The sequence below is a fragment of the Mandrillus leucophaeus genome, unplaced genomic scaffold (assembly GCF_000951045.1).
Source record: "Mandrillus leucophaeus isolate KB7577 unplaced genomic scaffold, Mleu.le_1.0 Scaffold110, whole genome shotgun sequence".
Classification (NCBI taxonomy): domain Eukaryota; kingdom Metazoa; phylum Chordata; class Mammalia; order Primates; family Cercopithecidae; genus Mandrillus; species Mandrillus leucophaeus.
This window is the reverse complement of record NW_012099210.1, coordinates 5,409,260-5,416,510: the sequence shown is the minus strand read 5'-3', so window position 1 is coordinate 5,416,510 and position 7,251 is coordinate 5,409,260.

Below are 7,251 nucleotides of genomic sequence, written 5' to 3'. Positions count from 1 at the left end.
TCAGGTACACCAATCAGATGTAGATTTGGTCTTTTCACATAGTCCCATATTTCTTGGAGGCTTTGTTCATTTATTTTTACTCTTTTTTCTCTAAACTTCTCTTCTTGTTTCATTTCATTCATTTGATGTTCAATCGCTGATACCCTTTCTTCCACTTGATCGAATTGACTACTAAAGCTTGTGCATTTGTCACGTAGTTCTCGTGCCATGGTTTTCAGCTCCATCAGGTCATTTAAGGTCTTCTCTATGCTGTTTAATCTAGTTAGCCATTCGTCTAATCTTTTTTCAAGGTTTTCAGCTTCTTTGCAATGGGTTCAAACATCCTCCTTTAGCTTGGAGAAGTTTGTTATTACCGATCATCTGAAGCCTTCTTCTCTCAACTCATCAAAGTTATTCTCCATCCAGCTTTGTTCCGTTGCTGACAAGGAGCTACATTCCTTTGGAGAAGAAGAGGCGGTCAGATTTTTAGAATTTTCAGTTTTTCTGCTCTGGTTTCTCCCCATCTTTGTGGTTTTATCTACCTTTGGTCTTGGATGATGGTGATGTACAGATGGGGTTTTTGTGTGGATGTCCTTTCTGTTTGTTACTTTTCCTTCTAACAGTCAGGACCCTCAGCTGCAGGTCTGTTGGAGTTTGTTGGAGGTCCACTTCCAGGCCCTGTTTTCCTGGGTATCACCAGTGGAGGCTGCAGAACAGTAAATATTGCAGAATGGCAAATATTGCTGCCTGATCCTTCCTCTGGAAGCTTCGTCTCAGAGGGGCACCCAGCAGTATGAGGTGTCAGTCAGCCCCTACTGGGAGGTGTCTCCCAGTTAGGCTACTCGGGGGTTAGGGACCCACTTGAGGAGGCAGTTTGTCCATTCTCAGATCTCAAACTCCATTCTGGGAGAACCACTACTCTCTTCAAAGCTGTCAGACAGGGACGTTTAAGTCTGCAGAGGTTTCTGCTGCCATTTGTTCAGCTATGCCTTGCTCCCAGAGGTGGAGTCTACAGAGGCAGGCAGGCCTCCTTGAGCTGTGATGGGCTCCATCCAGTTTGAGCTTCCTGGTAGTTTTGTTTACCTACTCAAGCCTCAGCAATGGCAGATGCCCCTACCCCATCCTCACTGCCGCCTTGCAGTTTGATCTCCAACTGCTGTGCTAGCAGTGAGCAAGGCTCCATGAGCATGGGACCCTCTGAGCCAACCGCAGGATATAATCTCCTGGTGTGCCATTTGCTAAGACTGTTGGAAAAGCTCAGTATTAGGGTGGGCATGTCCTGATTTTCCAGGTGCCGTCTGTCACGGCTTCCCTTGGCTAGGAAAGGGAATTCCTGTACCCCTTGTGTTTCTTGGGTGAGGCAATGCCCTGCCCTGCTTCAGCTCATGGTCCGTGGGCTGCGCCCACTGTCCTGCACCCACTGTCTGACAAGCCCCAGTGAAATGAACCCGGTACCTCAGTTAGAAATGCAGAAATCACCTATCTTCTGCATCACTCACACAGCTGTAGATTTGAACTGTTCCTATTCAGCCATCTTGGAACCACTCCCTCCTATAGTTTATTTTAAATCGAGTTTTAAACTAATAGATGTTTCTTTATTATAAGGGAAATATCCAGTCAAGTTTTAAAAATATAAAAATTTAGACATGTGAAACAAAAAAGAAAATGAGAAAGGGAAAGAGGGAGGGAGGAGGAAAAAAAGAAAGGAGGGAGAGAAGGCAGGAAAATAGAAATCTTATTGAGATATCATCTCTGTTTTTCAGTATGCATCAAATATTTGTTTTATGTAGTTGAGGTAAAGTTATTTATACTTGCGTTTTAAGCATAATTAACAAACATTCATTTGTCTTAGATGACAGATGTCTACCACTGGATGGTTTATTAGTCTTTCCCAATTAAAAAAATGACTCAGTTAATCAATATGAACTTCAAAGATGTGGGAACTTATAATTCAAGTTTCTTAGCAATAAAAATGGTCACCATATTGCTGTATGTAGATCTATTTTCTAGAATGGAAGAGACTATAATAATTCTTTGAGTGTGGCTCACAAATTTGCAAATTGTTTAGCCTTTATTTTAGAATTTTATCAAAGTAGTACATGCATATGCTATGCCCTAAATATTTGCATCCTCTAAATTTATATAGTGAAATCCTACCCCACAAGGTGATGGTATTAGGGAGTGGAGGCTTTGGAAGGTGATTGGGTCATGAGAGTGAAGGTCTCATTGATGATATTATTCTCCTTATAAAAGAGGCCCTGGAAACTCATTGCCCCTTCCACCTGTGAGGATACAACTGGTGGTGCTGGTCTGTGAACCAGGAAACAGGCCCTTGCCAGACACTGAATCTGCTACGGCCTTGATCTTGGACTTCTCAGCCTCTAGAACTAAGAGAAATACATTTCTGTCATTTATAAGTCACCCAGTTTATGGTACTCTGTTATAGCAGCCCGAATAAACTAAGAGACCATACAATTTTAAAAAACAAATCCAAACACAGAAGTCCTCCATTCTACCTCTCCCTAGTAGTTCTTAGTTCATTTTCCCAGGGATGAACACTTTCCATTCTTTTAGCTATCTCTTCTAGACTCTACTGTCTTAGCTAGGTGTGGTGGCCCATGCCTGTAGTCCCAACTACTCAGGAAGCTGAGGTGGAAGGATCACTTGTGCCTGGGAGGTGGAGGCTGCAGTGAGCTATGAATCATGCCACTGCACTTTAGCCTGGGCAACAGAGTGAGACCCTCTCTGAAAAAAGAAAAAAGACTACTGTTGTAGCTCCTGACTATTTTAATGCCATCTATAGAGGTACTGATTTGAGACTTTACCTTTCGCATCCTAAGTCTAAAAGATAAAAATCTAGCATTCTTCTACACCCAATTTTTGGTTAAATGAATACAAATTGTTTATATTGCTACAATTTACCACATAAATATTATTTATAAATGAGTATGTAATTTATTAGGATTTACATTTCCTTTCTTCTATGACTTTGATTTCCTGAGCTAATTTTTGTTTATTCTTCTTGTTATTATAGTTATTTTTGCTTTACTTTATATCTAATATTATTTACCCTCCAAAAATCTTTTTTCAAAATAATTTCAACTTTTATTTTAGGTTCACAGGGTACATGTGCAAGTTTGTTATCTGGGTGTATTGTGGGACATTGACGTTTGGGGTGTGAATGATCCCATCACCCAGGTACTGAGCATAGTACCCAATAGTTTTTCAACTCTTGCCCCCTTGCCTCCCTCCCTGCTCCAATAGTCCCCCATCATAGCCATTTTTATGTTTATGAGTATCCAGTGTTTTGCTCCCACTTACAGGTGACAACATGCAGTATTTGGTTTTGTGTTCCTGTGTTAATTCACCTAGGATAATCGCCTCCAGTGACATCTATATTGCTGCAAGGGACATGATTTCATTCTTGTTTGTTGCTGTGTAGTATTCTGTGGTATATATGTACTCACTTTTTTTTTAATTCAATCCACTGTTGATGAGCACCTAGGTTGATTCCATGTCTTTGCTTTTGTGAATAGTGCCTTCATGACCATCCAAGTGCATGTGTCTTTTTAGTAGAACAATTTATTTTCTTTTGGATATATACTCAGTAATGGGATTGCTAGGTCAAATGGTAGTTCTCAGTTCTTTGGGAAATCTCCAAACTGCTTTCCACAATGGCTGAACTAATTCACATTCCCACCAACAGTGTATAAGCATTCCCTTTTATTCACAACCTCAACAGCATCTGCTGTTTCTTTGACATTTCTTAGCCATTCTGACTGGTGTGAGATGGTATCTCATTGTGGGTTTGATTTGCGTTTCTCTAATGATTAAGCATGTTGAGCCATTTGTATGTCTTCTTTAGCTAAGTGTGTTGGCCATTTGTATGTCTTATTTAGATAAGTGTCTGTTCATGTTCTTTGCCCATTTTTTAGTGGGGTTATTTGTTTTTTGTTTGTTCAATTAAGTTCCTTATAGATTCTGGATATTAGACCTTTACTGGCTGCATAATTTCTGAATATTTTCTTCCGTTCTGTAGATTGCCTGTTTACTCTGTTGATAGCTTTTTCCTTTTTCTTGCTGTCTTGCTGTGCAGAAGCTCTTTAATTTAGTTAGGTCCCACTTGTCAATTTTTGTTTCTATTGCAATTGCTTTTGAGGACTTAGTCATAAATTAGTTCCCAGGGCTGATGTTCAGAATTCCTCCAAAAATCTTTACATTGATAGTTTAAAATCAACTACCCCACTGACATAAGAAATGTTATCAATAGAGTCAAATATATCAAGTTCCTATTTCTTTTTGGTTTGGTTGATTTGGTCTTTTTTTTTTTTTTTTTTTTTAGTGGTATCTCTTCAACCCCATCGTTGCAGTATCAAAGACCAACTACTTTCTAGACCCTCTGCATAGCTGTTGTCTTGGGAAGTCCCCTTGCAACACTCTTTGTTGACTATTTTCTAGACCTGAGACTTCTCCTTTTTTAGTGTACTCTTTCATTTTTGTAGAACAAATCATACATTGCAGGGCTTTTTTTTTTTTTTTGAGAAGTTCCTTGTCTGATCAATTTTTCAATTTTTACTTACACTCAATTGATAGTGTGGGTGGGTAAATAATTCAAGGCTAAACATTATTTTCTCTCGGATCATTAAAAACATTTTTCACTCTTCTGGCATCCTGAGTTTGAATATGTTTTTTGAATATGATGTCTGCTTCCACTTACCTTTATCACAGGTGTTCTAAAATGTTATCATGTGCTTTGATGTCGGTCTCTTTTTATCCATTGTACCAAGAACTCGCGAGGATGTGTTCTTCAGTAACAATATCTTCTTATATGATTTCTTTGGTCATTTTTCCTATCCATTTTTTCTTTCTCTACTCTGAAAGTCTTATTGATCTGATTTTTAACCTCTTTTGTTAGCATAATTGATTATCTTATTTTTCCTCTCCTGTGGTTGGCCTTTTCACCTTTGATAGTATTTTTTCTGGGTGATTTCCCCAACTTTATATTCCAAACATTCTATTAATTTTTTTTTTTGAGACGGAGTCTCGCTCTGCCGCCCAGGCTGGAGTGCAGTGGCTGGATCTCGGCTCACTGCAAGCTCCGCCTCCCGGGTTTACGCCATTCTCCTGCCTCAGCCTCCCGAGTAGCTGGGATTACAGGCGCCCGCCACCTCGCCCAGCTAGTTTTTTGTATTTTTAGTAGAGACGGGGTTTCACCGTGTTAGCCAGGATGGTCTCGATCTCCTGACCTCGTGATCCGCCCGTCTCGGCCTCCCAAAGTGCTGGGATTACAGGCTTGAGCCACCGCGCCTGGCCTACATTCTATTAATTTTTAAAATTTCTGCTGACATATTTTTTAATTTCTAAAAACTTAGTTTTTTCCCTTTTCCTCTCCACTTCTTTTTCTTTAATAGCATATTGTTCTTGATTTACAGATCTCTCTCTTAAATTTCTGATCATATTAATTATAGGTTTTTTAAAACACAACTTTCTTTTAAAACTAAAATTAACTTAAATTTAACTCCCCCTACCCTGCCATTTTTGTTTCTTCTGCATTCAATCTTATCTCTTTTTAAATCTTTTTTTTTCTAGTTTCTATTTTGGAGGTTTCACTCCCATTCCTGGGCTATTTGGCAGTCTGTTCACATTCAAGATAGAAGCTCTGGATGCTGATTAGAGGCTATGTGTGCACGAGCACACTCATGGAAAGGGGAGGCAGGAGAGGGAGTTTGAAGTGAGAGGGAGGTTTGCTGACTTGAGGCTTTGCTACTGTAGGGTGAAAGGAAAGGCACCTGGTTGTGCAGTCTCAGTATTTGCTGGCCTTTTATTTCAGCCAGTCTTTTTGTACTAGTTTTCTGTAACAAATTACCACAAACTTAGTGGTTTAAACCAACACAAATGTATCTTACAGTTATGTAGTTCAAGTCCAACAATGGGTCTCACTGGGCTAAAACGAAAGTGTGGGCATGACTCTGTTTCCTTTGTAGAGAGTCTACAGGAGAATCTGTTTTCTAGCTTTTCTAGTGGTCAGAGGCTGACCACATTCTTTCACTCATGGCTCCCTCCAGTTTCAAAGCCAGCAATGGCTGTGGAGTCTTTCTCACATCTCATTCTTCTGACACTAACTTTTCTGCCTCCCTCTTCCACATTTAAAAGTCCCTATGACTACATTAAGCCACTCAGATAATCCAGGATAATCTTCTTATTTTTACATCAGCTGATTAGCAAACTTAATTTCATCTACAACCCTGACTCCCCCTTGCCATGTAACATAAGGTATTCACAGGTTTGGGGGATTAGGATGTGGACGTCATTAAGGGGTTACCTTTCTGCCTAACACACAGTAAAATCTCCTGTCTGATGATCTCTTCTAGGAGCAGAGCAGGGCATAGAGCTGATACGTTTCAATATTTAGTGGGAATTTCACACATTCCCTGTTTTCTATGGGGGCTCACTTCCATTTCTCTGATGTGTGTTGTTTCCCCAAGTGTGGATTCTCTATGGTTTAATTTATCTAGAAAATGAATTTGGCTCTTTCCAGAGATAGAAAGAAATCCAACCAGAAGCTTGACATCTGCTTTAGAAGATGATCTGGTAGTTCCTAAGGGTTGGCATGAGGGATACTCATGCTGTATGGGTAGCTGCTGGGTTGGGTAGTGGGGGATCAGAGGATGCTGGAGGCTAACAGCTCCCTTTTCAGCATTTAAACATTTGAATAATCCTTCCATTTTCAATTCCAACCAACACTCCCACCTTTTTAGATTCCTGGTGAGCCTGAGCCTTCTAGGATTCATCCATCTGCTTTCCATTTTTCCACAAATTAGACCCCTCCTATAATTTATTCTCACGTCATTTTTCCTCTTAGTGGTTTTATACTTTTTTTTATTCCTTTATTTTTATTTTACTGGTATTTCTGGATCAGAGATGAAGTAATATGATCATTAACCAGAAGTTGTTTATCATTTGTTAACAGCGATAAAACCAGAGAACAACAGATATTATTTTCAGTTGTCACTATACCCGGAGAGAGCTTCCATAAAAATTGAGAGGTACAGATTTGCAAACAAATGTATTTGTTTAGCTAATTGTAAAAGTAAACAAGTAAAGTAAAAAAAAAAAAAGAAGAAGAAGAGGCTAGGTGCAGTGGCTTATGCCTGTAATCCCAGCACTTTGGGAGGTCAAGGTGGGCAGATCACAAGGTCAAGAGATCGAGACCATTGACCATCCTGGCCAACATGGTGAAACCCTGTCTGTATTAAAAATACAAAAAATTAG